The sequence below is a fragment of the Neopelma chrysocephalum genome, unplaced genomic scaffold (genome assembly GCF_003984885.1).
Source record: "Neopelma chrysocephalum unplaced genomic scaffold, ASM398488v2 Primary Assembly neopelma1_119, whole genome shotgun sequence".
NCBI classification, from domain to species: Eukaryota; Metazoa; Chordata; class Aves; order Passeriformes; family Pipridae; genus Neopelma; species Neopelma chrysocephalum.
In genome coordinates, this window is record NW_020897781.1 from 7,169,430 (window position 1) to 7,188,820 (window position 19,391).

General features: G+C 50.6%; 1 protein-coding gene across 1 annotated transcript in view; it reads left to right on the plus strand.

Moving 5' to 3' along the window:
- The first annotated feature begins 5,759 nt into the window (after positions 1 to 5,759).
- NFATC2 (nuclear factor of activated T cells 2) overlaps positions 5,760 to 19,391 on the plus strand; it is an 84,609-nt gene continuing 70,977 nt past the window's right edge. The window contains exon 1 of the mRNA XM_027697431.1: positions 5,760 to 5,831. The gene's annotated coding sequence lies outside the window, so the exon portion shown is untranslated. The remainder of the gene's footprint in view (positions 5,832 to 19,391) is intronic.

The window sequence follows — 19,391 nt, forward strand, 5'->3', positions numbered from 1 at the left end:
AATCCGAGTTGAATTCTTGCGAGTCCTCATTACTGAAGTGTGGAACTAATTCTTACAGGTGCCATGTTCACCATAAATTGCCTTCAGCAGAAAGAAACCTCTTGTATTTCACCTGTGAACGACAACCACTTCCTCCAGCAGCCCGAGGTGTCTTTGTGATCTTTCACCGTCAGGATTCCGGGCCGGGCAGTGATTTACACGGCTCCCACTCTTCTCTCTTTCAGCTCCTGTTGCCGTTCCAGCCCTGAAGAACATAATGCCACAAAGCCTTCAGTAAAACCAGAGCCTGGAGGAAATATCAGGTGTTAACATCCAATAAAAAGCTGACACGCTCGAATGAGCCGGGATTGCAGGGTATGGCCCGAGCAAGGACTGACCTAATGCAGGGCTTTTATGGGGGTGGCAGGTAAGGACTAATTACAGCCCCTGGACTCCATCATGAACTGACCTGTCAAGTCAACTTAGCGACTGAAGTGCCTACGGTTCCATGGTGGGGCTCTCTGCCCCTTTGTATAACTGAATGCAGTTACTCCTAAAGAAACTTAGTGAGTAAATCTGAGGTGCTGAAAGAAATACTGCAATAGAAATTACACTGTAGGGAAGGGTTTATATGTGTTGGGGTAAATTAATGACCGGGTTTGGGGCTTTTAGAAAATAAAAAACACAACAAACTTTGTGCACAAATTTACTTTAAAATATATTCTCTTTCAAACACCAGCTATTTTAACAACAGTGTAAATCAGATTTTACACACCACATATTTCAAGTATGAAGTTCATTAAATGTGTGAAATTCTAGATTAGCTTCCGGGTGTGGCCAGAGCCCCAGTAATGAATTATAAATTCTGTTCAGGATATAATATCAGATTCCCTTACCCTGGCGCTAATATTAGAGGACTAAAACCACCTTTTCAAAACAGTCATAACCTTTCTTTATTATCTTTATTTAGTTTAGCCATCATATGATATAATGAATGACTGCATCAGTGTTTCCATCCTGAACCTAATGCACAGGTGTCTAACTTGATTAATTTGTGGGTTTATTATTAATAAACCAACTTATGTCTTAATGTAACTGAAATTGATGCTATCAATTTATACACACATTTTTGCCAGTGCCCTGATAGTGGGTGGTAGGCTGTCTTTGGACTGTAATTTAGGGGACAGGATCTCTGTGGTGTCCAGCTTCACTGAACAGAGCAGGCAGGAGAGTAATCCCAATGTTCCCCTGCCCCAGGGATGGGCACAGGACAGAGCAGCTCAAGGGCTGAGCCAGCAGGTGCCTGTGGACCTGCACAACCTGGCCTTGGACAGCATATGTTATTCCTTCCTCTCCCTTTTTTTCCTGCTCTATGCAAAGGGAAGGATGTTCACAAGCCAGTTCTAATCCTATATGACCAATAATGGGAATTTCCCAGGTAGCAACTTTTGATGGGGCTAAAAATCCAGGGCTAAGTAGAAGAATTGGCATTTCTAACAAATGGCTGATTGTTGGAGATCTTTTCCCAAAGCAGAATTTTCAATGGTAGATGAAAAGCTAGTTCTCATTTGGGAAAAATTCAAGCAGTTCTAGTTCCTGTCCTGGAGAGCTCTATATGGGTGGATTCCCTGGGCCACGTGGAGCTCATTACAAGATCAGACATTCTGTTTGTAACTTAACAGAGTGAGTGAATATGTCATTTAGACAAGTGCATTGTCAGAAATAAGCCTGAGCTGGTGAAGTGCAGTCAGGATGCTCCAGGACTGCTCGGAAAAGGGAGGGAGATGCCAGTTCACAGGACCTGAGCAGGCCAAGCTGCAGCTGGGGAACTGCTGGGTCCTTGTGAGGACCTCAGAGCCCAGAGAGGTGTGATGAGGACACAGCCAGAGTGTGGGAATCTGGTGCCCAGGCCCCGCTCTGCTCAACGTCTCAGACGTGTGGAGGCTGCTCTGGGACTTATTGTGTGCGAGGGCAGATTGGGGAGAGCACTATTTACTTTGGAAGGGTGAGGAGCTTCTGTCAAAAATACTTATTGTTGCTGTGAGACTGAAATACCTTTTGCAAGTGGAAAACAGAGATGTCTCCATGAAGTCTATGATGATAAAATCCAGGCAGCTGACCCAATGGCCAGAGAGCACATCCTCAGGAAGCCTTGGTGCCTTATCTCCTGAAGAGCATGAGAAATAATAATAATTTTAAAAAATAATCGTTTTTATTGCCAATTGCCTGCGTGGAGCTGGGTGGGGAGGCTCATCCTCTGGCGGGAGGTGCAGGGTGATGCTGTGAGCGGCTGCCAGGGGAAGTCAGGGATCCCCCTGGGGCCGGGAGCCCTGGGAACACGGCTCCCCAGAGCTCCCGGGCCCCCCCGGCCGCCTGCCGCCCTCCCCGGCCTCCTGCAGCTCTCCTCTGCCAGGCAGGGAGCTCCTCACTCGGCCTCCTGGGCCGGGAGCCCAGCGGTGAGGACCGGCCGGGCTATTCCCGGGGACAAGTTCAGCTTCCAAATCCATCCCCCGAGCCAGGGAGCTGGTTGGGGTCAACGCCAGGAGATGCATCCCTTCCCCTGTCCCCGAAGCTGGGCATCCTCTTGGCAAATCCCAGAGAGTGCCATGGGCATGGGGGGGGGGGAGGTGGGCCTGTTTTTGAGGGTAGGGATGCGGTCCAGAATATGCCCCTAAAAGGAAGAGGAAGTATTCTCCTAAAGTGGGAATAAATAGCTAAAAATATTAGCTATTAATAGCTCCTTGCCTCCAAAAATAAAATCCCTTAGTGATACCAAAATAAGAAAGCAAAGGAAAGTCGGAGGTATTTGGCCTTCCTTTGAAAAAGGAAGCTAAAAATAACTATATATATATAAAAATCTCTCGTTTCTAGGGAAAGTCTCTGCCCCCGCATCCAGCTTGCACAGTTATATAAGACTTGAACTACATCCCCCTCTCCTCCGCGGCCGCTCACAACGCGCTGGAGCTGCGGCCAGATGGAGAAAGGTTCCGTCAGGAAAGTTTAACTCAGCGGGGAAGCTGCAGCCAGTGGAGGACACGATTCTCTCGCTGAACTCTCCAAAAGCCTTGGAAATCTTACAGTTGTGTCATATGCTGGTTTGGGGAATGCTAGTCCGGAGGCAGCCGCCAGCCCTCTTTCACTTCTTTATTTATTTATTTTTTTTTTTCTCTTTGCACTGAGTTTAATTTGGGTAGCAGGATTCAGCAGTTTTAAGTTGGAAAAAACTTAGTGGAAGAAGATATTTTAGGAAAACCCTGTCATGTGAACTAGCGGGAGCCGATCAAACCGAGCTATTAAAAGAAAGACATTGTATTTTTAAACGGGGCAGCCTAGGGCAGCCAACCTGTGTGCCCAAAACCGCGGAGCCGGGGCTGCTCCCCCGCTACAGCTCCGCGTGGGAGGAGGCCGAGCTTTCCGTCGGGATCGCCCATTCTCCGCTCGCTCTGGGATACCCTTTGGCAGGGCCAGGTGCCCTCGGCCGCCCCAGCTTGTGTGTGGCCCCCCCCCTGCACGCGGCTGCTCGCCCCCAGCTCGCCCCTTCCCAGCTCTGCTTCGTTGCCCCCCTCGCCTAAAGCCCCTGTCCCAGTTCTCTTCTCCTCGTTTCCCAGTGCAATTATAACGAGGGATGCTGGAGTGACTGGTCGGAGCCACAGCGAGGAGTTTGGGTGACAAGGGTGGAAGCTGGGTTAATTACTTATTTCTCCCGACTAAAAATTAATTAAAATCGTTTTGCTCTCCAAGCAAAGCCGCAGCTTCGGTTTCCCTTGAATGTTTCCAAATAGGAATCAGGTGGTTCTGACTGTGCTTCACCTGATGCCAATAGTGGGTCCGATCAAACACGCCGGTGACTCAGGGGTAACACCCGTGCGGAGGGGCCGGGACCTGCGGGGTCCCGCTGCGGGAGCAGCGCCGGGGGAGATTGCGGGATCTCGCTCGTGGCTTCAAAGCTGCTGTAAACGGGAAAAGCCTCCAGGTATGAGCCTGAGCGTCAGGTGCAACTTTCCCGTCCTTCCCCTCCATCCCGGGCTCGGGCAGGAATGTCCTCCCGGGAGAGCGGCCGGGGCGCGGTGCCGGTGCTGGGGGAACGGGGAGCCGGAGCTGAGCCCTGCAGGAATGGGGGGGAAAAGGCTCCCCTAAGAGCCGGCAGGGTGCGAGGGGGGATTCACTGCGGGGGCTCCGGGGGGAGCTGAGGGGAGCGGGGTTACCGGGACGGGGCTCCCCTGCACCCCGGGGGCAGCCGGTTGCATAACGGGCCCGCGGGGCTGGGAAAGGTATTTCCGCCCCGACGTGTCCAAAGATGACAAAGGGTAGGAAAGTGAGGTGCGCTGAGTTTCCCTGGGCTGCTGCAGTTGCTAGCCTGCAGGACAACAAACCCGGGAAGCAGAAAGTTTGATTGCGATGCCTCCTTCGAGTCGATCTGGGGAGTGAGGGAGTGAAAAATGGAAATGCGGTGCGGGTGCCAGGCACCCCTCCGCACGCAGCACGGCCAAGTCCCGCTGCCGTGACTCAGCCCGGGGCTCCGGCTGACCCCGGCAGCCACCCGGCTCGCCGCGCACCCCGAGGGGCGGCAGAGCTGCCTCGCTCCCCGGAGAATCGTTTATATATGTGACCTCTTCATCTCTGCTGGAAAAAACACTGTGCAAGTGCAGTTGCACGGAGATCCTGAGCCCAGCACGGAATCGAGAGGCAGATGCTCCTTAGCACACTAATGAAAACTATACGTTGTGAGACAGCAGCAGTTCATGACATCTCTGACTTTATTTTCCTGTTTTCTTTTGCTTTATTTTCCTGTTTATACATAGGACGTGTAAACACACACGGGTTGTCTTGGTTTCGGAGGCTTCCTTGACTATTTCATTCTTGCTAAGCTCCACGTGTATCGGTGGAAATCCATGGGGTTGCTCCTCTCTCTTCTAAATTGATCTAAAAATAGGAACAGAGAGAGTTCTGTGGAACACCACTAAACAGATACACTGATTTTTAATTTTTCTTTTCGTCTTTGTATGAAGAATTGAGCCAATGGTAATTAAAAGCCAAAACCTGTGCCAGTAATAAGATGGGTATTAATAGGGTGCTGGTGAATTTAAAAGACATAAATATAAGCTGGGGACTTTGCTTTTCTGAATGATTTATTCAAAGGTAGAGGCAGTAGGAGCCTGAGCTTGTCTCTGCTGGGAAGAAGGAAAACTTCTGCACAGAAGCCCTGTTGCTTTGAAAGGCTTTGCAGTTCCTGCAAGTTTTGTTTAAAAAGCACACACTGGGATTTTTAACATCATCCATATTTCTTTCTTTCTCGCTCTCTAACTTTCTGCTCAACAATTAAGTGCTTGTGCTGCAGACTGAGAAAGCCGCAGAGCTGCCTTGGCCCGGAGCTGGGAGACGTCATGGATTCCTGAGTGTGAAGTTGCAGGAAAGCCCTCAGTTTGGGAGATGGAGGCGATCCAGGGGTTTCCATGGCACTGGGATAAACAGGAGGAAACAGTGAGGGAATCCCGTTATTTTACAGCATTCAAAGACTATAAACACTCGGAGCAGGAAAGGAAGTGGCCTTTCCCTCTCTAGTAACCCTCATCTCAGAGCAGAGAACTGACTTCACTTCAGGAACAAGCTCAGCCCAGTTCAGATCCCTCTTTGCACCTCCAAACACTCACTAAGGAGGCGAGCAAGAGGGGTTCCCTCTGTCCGGGCGGCACTCGTTGAACATGGTTTAAAGAAGATTTTTTTTTCCTTTTTTTTTTTTTTAATAATTTTTTTCTTGCTATTGATTTTTTTTTTTTTTTAATTCCCGATGCAGCGACAAACTGCCTGCAGGCTGGTACACTACCACCACATCATGAGGTCTATGGATCAAGGTAGGGTCTGACTGCTGCGGTGTCTGTGTGCTGTGTGTGCCCCTCTGTGCGCTCCCCTCCCCGGGGCTCTCGGCAGGTCCCTCTCTGGCCCGGGGGTTTGTCCGACCGCAGGCTGGGTGGGCAGGAGGGGGTTCATGGCGAGAAAGTCCCTCGGGGAAGGGACTGGACTGGCTTTATGTTTGGTTTGGTTTGAAGCGTTCCGCCACGGCGGTACAAATCTGTCTGGAGGAGCCTCCTTTAAACTCCAGCCAGAGGGACTCTCCTCTTCCAAGCCATCACCCCAGGAGTCTCGCTGACTAACCCGGCCGCTTAACCCTTCCGCCGCCTACCAGGTCGGGGGCCCGGGGCGTCGCAGCGGCTTCCCGGGGCCCGGCGGAGCTCGAGGGGCCGGGCCGGGGCTGCGCGGCCGCGCCGCCCGCGCGGTGCCCGCGGGTCCCGCCGGGTCGGTGCCCCCGCGGGGCGGGCGCAGAAGAGCCGAGCGGTGGGGCGGGGGGCTCGGGGCCGGGGGGCTCCGGCCGCGCTGTGCGGGGCCGGTGGAGGCAAGAGTTAAGCGCGGTGAGAGGAGGAGCCTGTCCCGCTGTCAGCCCCGTGCGCGCCCCCCGCGCGGCCGCCCCGACCCGAGCCACGACCCCCCTCCGCAGCGCCGGTCTCCCCGCTGCCGGCTCGGGGACGGGGCGGCTGCGGCTCCTCCGGCGTCCTCCGCGGGCCCCGTGGGGAGGGCCATGCGAGGGAAGGCGGAGGGGGCTGCAGGCTCGCACGGAGCGGGGCAGGGGGCACCTCTGCGGGCAGTGTTGGGGAGGGGGCTCTCGGGGTCGGCGTGGCCACCAGCGGACCATCCGTGCGGAGGACGCTCCGCGCGAGGAAAGCCCTCGCCGCCCGCAGCCCGGCTCCCGTATCGCACCCGTGGACCAGCGAGCCCGGCTGCCCCCGCCGGGCCCCGCAGCCCCCGCCCGGGCGGCCGGGGCGCTCGGGGTGCGCTGCGCTCGCCGGCCGGGCGGCAGGCGCAGGTGAGTTGGGTTTTGACTGGGCTGCCGGGCCGGGGAGAAGGGGCAGGAGGTGGAGGAGGGAAGCGCTCTTCCATCCACCCGCTCCATCCTCGGTTCCCCCGCCCGCGCTGGCACCGCCGCTCGGCCGCTGAGTCAGAGCCGCCCGGGGCCGGCGGAGGGTGCGCGGGATCCGGGGGACGAGCCGAGTACCGCAGGGCTGCCTTTGAAGGGCCCTTAGTAGCGGCTGTTTGTTTTCTCCTGCCGTAGCGAGCTCCCCGGGCACCTGCCAAAACACACTCGTTAACACCTACACCCAAAGGGGATCATCCGAGAGCTCCAATTCTCGGACAAGCCAATGGAAAGACTCTGAGTGGCTTTATACCGCCTTAGGATCAGGCCATTGCCCTGCCTCGTGTCTCCTCTGCTTTCTCCAGACAAAACTCCCTCTCTCCTGAGTGCTCCATCTGTTCTTAGTCACTCTCACAACACCCTGTGGAAGTTATTTTGCTGCAGAGAGCAGCAAAGGGAACGAGGAGACTTCTTGCTCTTCTCAGTGATCCTGCTTTCACCTGCCACAGGATAGGAGTGGATCAAAGCATAGGGCAGCTCTCCAGCGACTGCACCACAACTCCTTCCAGTGCTGTGCAGTTATCTGTTCCCCTGAGCCCTGCAGTCACAGCCCAAAATGAAAAGCACTGATTTATTACTTTTATTTCCAGGTCAAATATTTGAGATCACAGTAGCCAGCTGAGCAGTGCAGTCAGTTGCACCACAGAGGCTAGAGATGCTCCTGGGTCCCAGAAGGTATTTTTCCCTTTTATGCAAAATGCTTCTGTCAGTGGTGCAGGGGCGATTGGAGCAGACCCTGCCACTGACTTGCCTTCGTGTCACGAGGCTGCTCCCAACATTTCCACAAAGAAAAAGCAGCGTGAAACTGCAAGGGGTTAATAGCACATGACATTTTTGGGATCAGTCTCAGGCTTTGGGAGGATTTCTGCACCCACAACAAAGTGCAAGAGTCTTATTAATACAGGGTGTGTAAATGATGATGTGTTAATAATTTTAAGCCCTCATCCCCTTTTATGATTAGAGCAGGCTCAGACTGAGGAATGAAGGCTCTCCATAGCCTAAAACCCTGCCAGCAAAAAGCTGCTTCAGTAGTTTTGCTCCCCGAGCTGTGCTCCTGCAAGGGTCAGCCACAGCAGGGATTTTGACCAGGTGACCATGAGTCCCTGTGTCATCTTGTGGTCTCACATCTGTGAATGCTCTGCCCCTTGAAGCAGCCCCTTCCTATCAGTCAGCCTGTCCTGTGGGACACAGTTACACCAGCTACAGTCAGCAAATGATTTCAGAGTCTCTCATACAGGGCAGGAATCATATTCACAGATGGGACACTGACATAACTGGAGCGCTCTTTTATAACATTCCAGTAGATATTCTAAGTGAAATGTTTCATCATTCTTTTTTTTTTAAAAATAGCCAAGGATAATAATATCCTAGAACTTCTTTTCCACTACTGGCTTAATCTATTTTTTTTAAACTATGATATGTGCATTCCTTTGGTTTGCACAGCAGACTTCAGAACTTAATGGGAACAAGGAGATATGAGCAATTTTTCCGTTGTCCTTTATTGCCAAACCACTTTAAGCCTGAAATTGGGGGTTAATATCTCTGACTCAACCTCACCCCAAAATTGAATAGCAGTGTGTGTGCATGTGTGCCTCTCAGAGGAACTACCAGATATTTCTCCCTTCTCTCTCCCTCCTTTTTTTTTTCTCCAATAGCACTCCCCACACTCCAGACCAAGCAACTAGTCACTCACAGTCTGAGCTCATTTTAAAGAGCTTGGATTCAGTCCATGTGCAAGTTTTAGTTGCCTGTTAAATTTCTAATGCCTGCCACATACACCATTAGAACACTTAGATTTTCAAGACAGCATTGACTCATATTTTCTTTGGGTTTTAGCTGCTAAATAGACAAGCAGCATTCTTAATCCACTTTACCTCTTTTGCTGTTAAAAGGTTTAAAATGAAAGTATAACAGTATTACAGATTCAGTTTAAATTACATCTTGTGTGGGGCCACATAATAATTAGCACAGTCACCATATCTCTGAGAAGATCATATAAAACTTCCTTCAGCTTGGGGCATCCTCTGATCCCTTGCTGTAGTGAAGTTATTGGTACAGGGAATACAGTGGGCCAGTATAATAATAAAATGAAATGAAAATAATAAATGATAAATTACATTTAAACCCTGAGAAATATGTGAAGTACTTTTTAAGTCATAGTTTGTATCACACTAGAAACTACTCTTTCTTAGCTTTGTTTTTGGATTCCCTGTCCTCTAGTACCTGGGCAGTCCAGTATTCACATACTTTTAAAGTTTATTGAGGCACAGCCCTGCCAAAGGCAAGCACTGATCCAACTATGTGGAAAAGGACTCCTTCCATTCTCCAGTTCCCTGAAATGGCAGCACAATGTATTTCCAGTTCTGCTCTGTGTGGAGCCTGCTGCAAGTATACGTGGCTGCAATTTTTGTTAATGCTGCCAAGGACAGACTTTGCTTCAGTTCTTGAAACACCTTTCTGGCTCATGACACAGCTTTACAGAATAAAACCCAGGAGTTAATGCTGACTCCCAGATCTCCAGTGGCTGCTGTGAGCCCAAGTGGAGCTGTGACCAGGGGCCAAGAGTTGGGGCCATGTTGGCCTTCTGATAGCAGTAACAGGAGAAATACATGGAGGGTCCTCGTAGAAAGAAAGTGTTTCTGATATGAGAAAGATTGAGATTTAGGGAAACCAACTAGTATTTCCTGCCTTTGGACACTGTATTCCAGCCTTCCATTCCAGCCCTAATGGAAAACAAGCATTGGGAAGTGTTGGTCATGTTGTTTGGGTTTTTCCCTTGATTTGGAGTGGCCAGATGATTTTTCTGAGTGTGTGTATTGAGCTGAAGAGCCCACAGTCTATTTAAGTCTAGTAGCTCCCCAGTCTTTTTTTCATTGTTAATTATTAATGACAGACCGTGGGTAGTATTTGTCACTTATGTAGTTATTAACAGCTAAAACCATTTGCAATGTTTTATTATGGGCTTGAGAGCCTGATTTGGGTCTAAACTAAACTACACTCAGCCCTTGGAGGGTTCCAGAAATCACACCTGTCCCTTGAACTGAGTTCTGCAGCTGCTTCATGCACCTCTAATATTTAGGCCAGATCTGTACTTTGTGGATTTGTACCATTTCTCCTTGAAATAATGCACTGATAGATTAAATAAACAGCCTACAGTGTAGAGCATTAGAACTCACATCTCTGTTCACTCAGAGCAGGTGGAAACTGTTATTCCTATAGATTATGCCACAGTGATCCTATGGGCCCAGTGTCCTTACGTGCCCTGAGAGCTGCAGGAGGGAGTGGGGGGAATCCAGTCAATCGATGCCTGGTCGCTCTTGCTCCTTGACATCTGTCAAGTTGTCTGCTGGGCAAAAAAAAGTTGAATCCTATAAGCTGAGCTAATTCCTACATTTCTCTAACACTTTTCTCATTGCTGTCTTGTCGCCCTAATTCCTCGCCAGTGTCAGAATTTATGATTACGTGTATTAGCAGCGAAACTATTTCACATGACATGGTCGTTTTGGAAAGCAAAAGGTACATTTTCCATTTGTGGAGTATTACTAATTCTAGGAGCAGTTGGGGATAAGTTTGAAACTTCACTTGCTTAACGGATTGCAGGCAAGCTTGGAAATAAAGGATAGGATAAAGATTGAGCAGGAGTTGGGGTCGTTTCCCCGTGCTCTCCTGCCAGTCACCCACATGTCACTTTAAAAGCCCGATGTTATTGTTCATGTCGTTTCTTTTTGTGGCTGATACAACTGATGCTCTCCAATTGTGCTCCGTGTGCTGTTAGCTGCAAGGGTGACAGCTCTCTTTAATGCTAAGCCAAGATCAGCAAGTATATTTGGTTTTCCTAATGAATTTTAAACAGAAGGGCCAATGATAAAAGGCCAGCACTCAGCACACGGTAAGGATCATTGTACAACAGACAAAAATAGTCCAGTTTAATATATGTTTAAACAATTCAGAACAAATCAAGCCCTCAGGCAGAGCAGTACGAGTTCCCCAAGGAGCCTCACGTTCCTGAGGGTAAGAGCTCAACCCCATGTGCAGCTTTCTGGGGTGGCCTCATTTGTGGATGTCAGTCCCAAGACCGCTAATGACCGGCTGCTCCGGCTCCCCCGTCTGTCCCGGCGGCAGCAGAGCCCCGGCTCTGTCTGAGGGAGACACTGCGGAGCTGCAGAGCCAGCGCCTCTGTAGGCTGGGAATCGCTGCGGCAGATGAGGTAGCCTTGAGCTGTGGTCTCCAGCTCAGCCACAGAGCGAGCACTGGATCCTTTCCAAAACCGGCTCCAGCAGTCCCTTGCTCCAGCACGGAGCAAGGAGCAGGAGTCAGGAAGCAGCATCATGTGGCACAAGGGATGGACACAGCCTATGGTCCTTCCACACTGCTCACACCCTGCAGGGCTGTGTGCTGGCCACAGGCACCCAGCAAAGCTCCATCCCGGGTGGCTTTGGCAGCGTGTGCAGGAGAAAGTTCAAGTAGTTAGATCCAAGGGAGCCATTGTGTTACTATGTATATTATGCATTAATGAGAAAAAATGTTATCCTTTCAGTCTCCACTGCGTTAAAGCTTGGCACTGACAGCTCTGACATCACTTACTAATCTAGTGCTGTGAATTTGGAACAATGGCTTTTCCCTCTCCATTTAAATTGCACTTCAGTGGGAAATGTATGGAGTGAATGTATGGAGTTGATTCTATGAATATACCAGCAGGGTTCCCCCTATTTCCAGCTCACCATCTCCTTCTGTAAATACCTCAGTAAACACCCTGGCACATCCCATCTGCAGGATCACTTGCCCTTTCTGACAGTCAGGTTTCTCCATCCCTTGGCACTTTCTAGTAACAAATTATTGCCACAAGGCCTGATTCCAGTGTGACTGCTGCCTGTCTGCCCTCATGCAGCCCCACAGCAGGTGTTGCTGCCCCCTGACTCCCCTTTCAGCTCCAGCCCTATGTGGTGTTTCTCCTCACCCAGAGGTGCCTCTGATGCCTCCCAGTAACTCCCTTGGGCCAGTACTGGGCTTCTTCTGAAGCTCAATTTAGAAACTGATTTCAAACTGTAGGAAAAGCCTGAGTTCTTGCCCTCTGGACTAGCAAAGGATAGAGCAAAAGAGTGTGACGAGAAGGCAATTTGTCATTAATTGGCTGGACACATTAATGAGAAAGGTGACAGAGTATAAGCCCAAATGTGGGGATGCTGGTTCATGTGTGCTCTAAAACAGACTTTCTGTGAACTTAGACAAGTAATGTGGGGTCAGATTTGTCATGTAGTTAATGCTGCCGTGCTGACAGGCTTAGCAAATAAAAACAAGCTGAAGTAAACACCAAAATACTTTTTTAATGATCTTGGTCCCTCTGCCTTTGCCTCCCTGCCCTGTCTACAGACTAAGAGCATTTTTCAAACTCGCAAACCTGATGACAGCCATCAGTACGCTAATAAAGGGCACCATACAAACAGGTATGTGCAAGGGAACAGCCTCCTGACCACAGATCCTCTGAACACACAAATTTAGGGTCTCCAGTTACCCACGAGTGAAGTCACTGGTGGTTGTAGCAGCAATTGAAAGGGTAGGAGGCTGCCTGGAGGCAGCGACCAGCACCCTGTGCAGGGCCAGAGGAAGATGCTGATGAATAGAGTCAATGTGGTAGAGGTGGCTGAGGGGACCTGGGCAAGCTGGCAGCACCAGCAGTGTGGTCAGCAGGGAACGTGGAGAGAGCCCATTCTCTGAAATGCTGTTTGTGAGCAAGGCAGGAGGAGAACAGAGGCTTTGTGCATGATGGACTTGATGTCTCTAAGGGTGCTCCAGTTAAGGCCTGGGACTGCAGAAACCCGCCTGCTGCTGCCCTGGCTGCAGCCTGCAATGGGAGGCAGGAGCACGTGGTGTGTCACAAATGAAGCCTGGAGAAGGCAAGGGCAGCACCCAGATGCCTGCAGCTGCTGGAGACCCTGGAAACCTCAACAGAAAGGGGCTTGAGGAGGAGGTGGCCACGTGCGAGGCAGCAAGTAATGCCCCACCTGGGGTAGCAGGGCAGAGATGCCCACCCAACAAGGGGTCGTTTCTGGGGGCTCCCATGCCTGGGCAGGCCTGTTATTTCCCTCGCAGCCCTGCTTCTTCCATGTCCATGCCACCTCCCCTGGCCTCAGACCCTCTCCTCCTCGCCCCCATCACGACCCCCGCGGGCCGCGCTGCCGGTGCGGTGCTGCCGGTGCGGCGGGGCCGGTGCGGTGCTGTCCGGGCCGGTCCCGGCTCCTCCTCCCGGGGGCGGCCCCGGCGGCAGGTGGCTGCCCAGAGCAGGAAGCTGCCACCGCTCGGCCCCTCGTGTGCCGCCGCCGGGCTCGCCGCCCGCACCCGCCGTCGGGGGCACCCGCGCCCGCCGCGCCCTCCGCCAGCACAGCTTTTTTTGTTGTTGTTTTACCCGCTTTATTCCTCTTTTATTTCCTGCCCTCTGACTCCTCCGCGCTCGCACTTGGAAGGACACCGCCGGGGGTCGCGGCGGCTGCACTCGGGGTGCCCTCGACACCGGGCGGGCTCCGCTCCGCTCCGCCGCTGCCCGCGGGCGCTGCCGCCATGAGCGCCCCGGCCCCCGAGCCCGGCCCGCAGGACGGGGACCCCGGGCACGGCCCCGGCACGGCCCGGCCGGGCAGCCCGCAGGAGGAGTTTGACTTCTCCATCCTCTTCGACTACGACTACCTGAAGCCGATCGAAGGTTGGTGAGGAGCCGCCGAGGAGGAGCCGCGGCCGCGCCCCGACGGGGCGGCGGGGCCGGGCCGGGCGCTGCTGCTGCGCCCTCGGCAGCTCCTCGGAGGGCCCCGCCGGGCTCTGCCCTGCCCTGTCCTGCCCGGGGCCGGGCGGTGGGTGCCGGCGATGCGTTGCTCGGCGGGCCCGGCGCAGGTCGGGGCCGGGCGGTTCGGGTTTGGCGGGGCTGCTTTGCCCGGCAGGTGCTTGCGGACGGTCACTGCTTGGTCTCCATCCCGTGCTGCACTGTCTGAAAGCGGCTGTGGGAGCTTCTGTTCCCAAAGTTTTGCACCCGGGAATGAGCGCAGCTGCCAAAGGCGAGGCAAAGGAGCTCGGCTCAGTTGGTCGCCTTGTGACCATCATCGTCATCGTGCTAGAGCGTGTTCTGGAAACTCAAAAAGGCCGCTCAGGCACTGGGGCTTAGAGTCTCGAGGAGTTAATTACCTGCCACGAGTTTGAGCATCCTGCTTGGATGGCAGGGAGCTGAGTAGATCTGGTTTCCAGTTTGGGTCCAAACACCATAAGCTTAAGTTAAAATTAAGGAAAAAAAATCTGCAGACTGTTCTACTTCTCTGAGCTTATGCTCTGATATTAAAAGCACTGTGCTAAGTGCTCCCTGACTTCCTAAATGATAATTCTATCTGTTGATGATAGTAAAAAGCGATACTTCCTTACCCATAAAATACAGATATGTGTAAACCAGAAAAAGCTGAAAGAAAGAGGACCCAGAGGAATGAACTGCTGGGATATTGTTTCTAAGATACATTCGTTTGGATTCTGCACAGTGGACAGGTGGCATTTCTCCAGGGCATCTGAAGAGAGATGTTGTGTTCCTGGAGGATGGTGCAGGATGAGACCTTTGAGGCCTGAATCATGGTAACATTAGTGAAACAGAGTTATTAGTGAGTTTTAATCTTTGTGTCCTTGTTTAAATATACAGATGTGCACCAGCATCAAAGCTCGGGCTGGTTAATGTCATCAGATGCACAAAGCTGAATTTTCTTTCAAGTAGATCAAACTGTGGTAAAATATATCCACGATGGTCAGTGATTTTAATGAAAATACATTAAATCTCAGTGAAAGCTTCAGATGCTGATTTGTTCACATCTATGTAGTAAGCAGTACTGCTGTGAAGCCTTAAGTGGGAAGTTCTACAGAATATAATAGTACGTAGGCGGAGTGTAGAAAGTTTAATCTTCAAACCACATAAATGCAGAGCAGTATATGCTTGTTGTAGAAGTAACTTCCTTCTTCAGCCTGCTTTCTCCACATTTGAATTACTGGAAACCATAATTAGTAGTAATTTTGTTTGTTCCAAAGATGGAAATCATTAGCATAAAAAAAAAAAAAGATCACAACCATATATACCAGCATTGTAATCTGGAGAACATTCTCCCTGACTTTGAAAAGGCACCAGCTAGAGTCTGTAAGCAATCCAGTATACATCCGTGACCTTTAATGTAGAAAAGATTAAAGCATGTTTACATGAGAACAGAAAATGTTCACATTTTGAGGAAGGACTTTATCCACATGCCGGTGGTAAATGATGCTCATTGTTCATGTGCGATTCTGGCCTCGTCTGAACTGCAGTTGAGAAAACAAGGCCTTTTCAGAGGAGGATTCAAAGTGGAACCAAAACCATAGGAGTGTCTGTGGATCCCAGCACTTCAGTCTAGTTCCTACACTCAGAGCTGCTCCACCCACTGCTCACGACAAGTCCTCTAATAACAAATCTCTGTGAGCATGCTAAAAGGGTTTTTTTAATTAAAAAAAAATAATAAAGGGGGGGAAAGAAATTTGAGGATCTAGGAATGGACTGGGATGAAAGTTTATTTCTGATAGAAATTTTTTTTTTAAAGGTTGGGATTTGGCAGGATCCACCCAAACTTGTGTTTTAAAAGTAGGATCTATATCACAACTTGTTGCCATGGGAATGCCAGAAATATCGTTGCTGAAAGTGGCTGGTGTTTGGTAGTGCTTAAGTGTGCTTGAGACAACAGGAGCGTGGAACTGCTATAAAAGCAACAGGGAAAAAAAGGGTAAATAAAAGTCCTACAGTCAATATTATTAATATTAAATATTCCTCTCTAAGCCAACCATTTCCAAAAGCAGGAGTGCTGTACAAAGTGCCCTTTTCCCTGTGCCTTTTCCCCTTACTTGCCAGACTTTAATTAGCAATTATCTTCTCAACATTTGCAAATGAGAAACACCTGCTGAACTCAGTGGTGTGCCCAGGTGAACAGGATTTGGGGAGTGTGGGCAGGGCAGGTATCCTGTGCTGTTAAGTTGAAGTTGGGATTTCACTTGGCCATTGAGGAAGTTTTCTGTCTCCTTTTAAAATAAAGTGTCAGATGCATTCCCTTGAGAGTTACCTGTGCAGGTGTTGCTAGTGATATCCCAAGTTTTAGATTATTTCAAGCGTGGCAGGTGCTGCTTGTCTTTGTTTCTCAGTGCAGAAGATTGACGGAGAGTTAATGAGCATTTAAAAATGAGCTCCTACAAACAGAGCTCCCTGATGGGTAAGTTCTGATAACTGCTTTGTGTATTCTTCCCTAATACCTGTTGTTGGCCACTGTGAGTGACAAAATACTGAAAAGCTGCTCTGCTTCAGCAGCTCCCTTCATGGAGTTTTGTGGTGTTCGCTCTGTGATGATCTGCTGACAGGTAAAGCTGTCACATAATTTTTAATTTTTGAGGTTAACCCTTCTGGGAGTTGATCCTCTGAGGGGTGTTTTGAAAATCCAACCAAAACTTATCTTTAAATAAGATTCCAGACAAAATCCTGCCCTGAGACAACAGGTGAGAATGCAGATGGGAAAGAGTATTTTCTCGTGGGCTTAAGCCCTTGCTGTAGCTCAGCAGACTCTTACATTGCATCTGGTGATATGAATCTACAAGGTCTGTGTATATATAACACAGAGAGGGGACGCAGGGAGCATCCATAAATATTAATATTCCTCTAAATGCTTGTTTGTATGTAGACAGGCTCCCAGGGACATTGCCACGTCTTGTAGGTGTCAAGCCCTGTATAATTTGCCTGTTCATTTTTTTTTCTCCCAGATGCAAAGCTATTAAAAGGGAAAAAACTGAAAGTGCCTGCAGCTGGGTCCTGGCTCAGGAACACAGGAGGCAGTGTTCAGCCCTGCTGTAAAGAAACAAATATGCACATCTAGCAGAGAATTCCAGATTTCACTCAGGAAACCAGCTCTCACTTGGAGCTTCCAAGCAGTTTGTGTAAATAACAGGCAACCCGGCTTTTGAAAAATGCAAAAGAGCTCTGCACTGGTCCCTTCAAATGACAATGAGCAAGTTAATTAAGAAAAAAATTGGCTCTTTTACTTATGCAAATAAGGAACTCAATTTAAATCTCAGGAGCTGCACTGCAGCAAGAGGATGTGAGGTCAAAACCAAACTTCAGCCCCTGCCCTCCCTTGTCCCACACGTGTCTATCTTTAGCTTTTCCTAGATGATGGTTTGGATAAACCCAGCATGGAATGCAGTTGCTTGGGTGATCTTTTATTCCCTAATTTCATGCTAATTGGCAAGGTCACATGTGGCTGACTGGATGACTTTGAAGTAACTGCCTTGTTTTAAAGCAGGGGAGGGTGGTCCTCACAGAGCTGCCTATGCACACTCTGGTGTGGTCCTGGGTTTGAGGGATCTCTGGAGCCTGGCAGGACCCAGCAGGGTTTTCCTTTCTGCCTCTCAGAGGTGTGTGAAAAGGAGTTTTATAAATGAAGGCTTGAATCCTTTGAAACTTAAATCCCTTGATCTTTTCCACCTGTGATTTCACTCTTGGGTTCTAAGGGCAGTCCTGAGGGTACCCGCCTGGGCAGGCTGCCCAGCTTCCAGAGGGCTGGGGGAGCTGCCTGCACTCTTCCTGGACCTGTCTAGAGGAGCTGGTTTGTTGGTTATTTGCAATACATTAGCTCTGCTTCCATTCCCTGTTGTGGGGACAGAGAGGGAGAGGTGGTCTTGTGAACTAGCAACTGGGTAAATGCTATGGAAAAAAATGGGGGAAAGAGAGCTGACAGGTTGGAAACAGTTTGGGTGGGATCCTAGGGGGCTTGGGGCTGACTGCTCTAGGTAAGGGACTTGAGTGATGCAGGGTAGGCTGTTTGCTGACAGTAAAGCTGAAAGAGAATGTGAGGAGGTGTCAGTGCTGTCTGGGTGAGAAACTTGCTTTCTTTTAACCCACTGTCAAACCAGAAGGATATTTTGGTTGTGAATCAGAGGGTGATTCAGCAGTGAAACCTCAGGCTGGGAAATGCCTGAGTGAAGGGAGATGGGGAAGTGCTGTAACTGCCCATGCAGAGGAGCTGTGCTGAGGCTGCTGTGGTGTTTGCTGAGATGTCCATCAGAAAGGCAGTGAAGAGGACAGTCCTTTGCTGGAGTATTTCAGTCTGTGTTTTGGGATGCAATACGCAGGAATGGATATTGAAGGCGTCACAGCCTTGGGCGCAAAACCTGCACCTCTGGGGAGCATCTTCCCCGTCTGCCCCCTCTCAAACACAGGAGCTTGACCCTGTTTACAAAAGCAAACTCCTGGTGGTGCTCCTTGCCTGGGGAGCCTGGGGTGTTGGCTCTGGTCTGTCCTCTCCTGGAGCAGATTCCTAACTCCAGCCTGCCTTAGCCAACTTGGCCGGGAGCAGAGCAGCCAGTCCCCTCCTACTGAAGCAAAAAGCAGAATTTCTCCCGATTTCTGTGGAAGAGCCGTTTATTTCTGAGAGCAGCAGTTGCCGTTTCACCCCTGTGCCCCTCTCCCCTCCCCGGTGAGGTCAGAGCTGCAGCATCACCAGCGTCTCCATGGTGACAGACCGTGACATCACCGGCGTGGGCAGCAGCAGCCGGGACAGTGATTTCATTGTACCTCTGGAGTTCTGCAGGGCCGGGACTCGCTCAGGAGACCTCCCCAAACCCCCCAGGCCTGGCTCCTGACGAAGCCGTGCCGATGAGTCAGGGCCGGCAGCCTCTCCCCTGCCTGAGCCGCAGCCCCCGGGCACCGCTGCCTGGAGCTGTTCCCTGAGGTTTTGTCTGCAGCTTTGCCCACGGTCCCGCTTTATTGATTAATTTGCCACGTGGGGGGGAAAGTAAATATTGTTGCTGTCCAGAAGCTGTGGGTGTCTGCTCGGCCAGGGGCTGTGGCCTGGGTGAGCTGTCCCAGTTGCAGGACCGAGGAGCTCTGTGGAGCTCTTCCCGTGAAGGCAAGGGCAAGCTGTGGCTTGCTGTTGTGTGTAAACGTTGTTATTAATAACTGGAACGTGGATCCTCTGGGAAGGTGAATGCCAAGGGTGAAAGTGCTCTTTTAAACACAATATTACAGGGATAAGCAAAGAAAATGTAGGTTATCTAAAGCCCAGTTTTTAGTGGGCAGACACTGTGGGTGGTGATGTTTGTTTGTTATTCAGAAGACTTTAAAAATTACACATGCACATGTTGGCTTTTCCCATATCCTTCGACATGAATCTACCTACACTGGCTTTGCTGATGATGTTCTGAGGAGTTTTAGTTCTTTACCTGCTGTCTGTGTGTCTGGCACAGTTTAAGTGTTCGGTGGGGGCAGCTTTAGCTGTGGGTGTGTTGAATGGGGAACTGAAAGGGTTGCCTGCTCCTTGGCATGAAGCTGTTCAGCCTGGAGAGTTTTTCTGCAATTGCTGGTCACTGCACACATCCTGCCCCAAGCCCTGGCACCAAGCCTCACTGTGTTTGGTGCTGGTTTTGC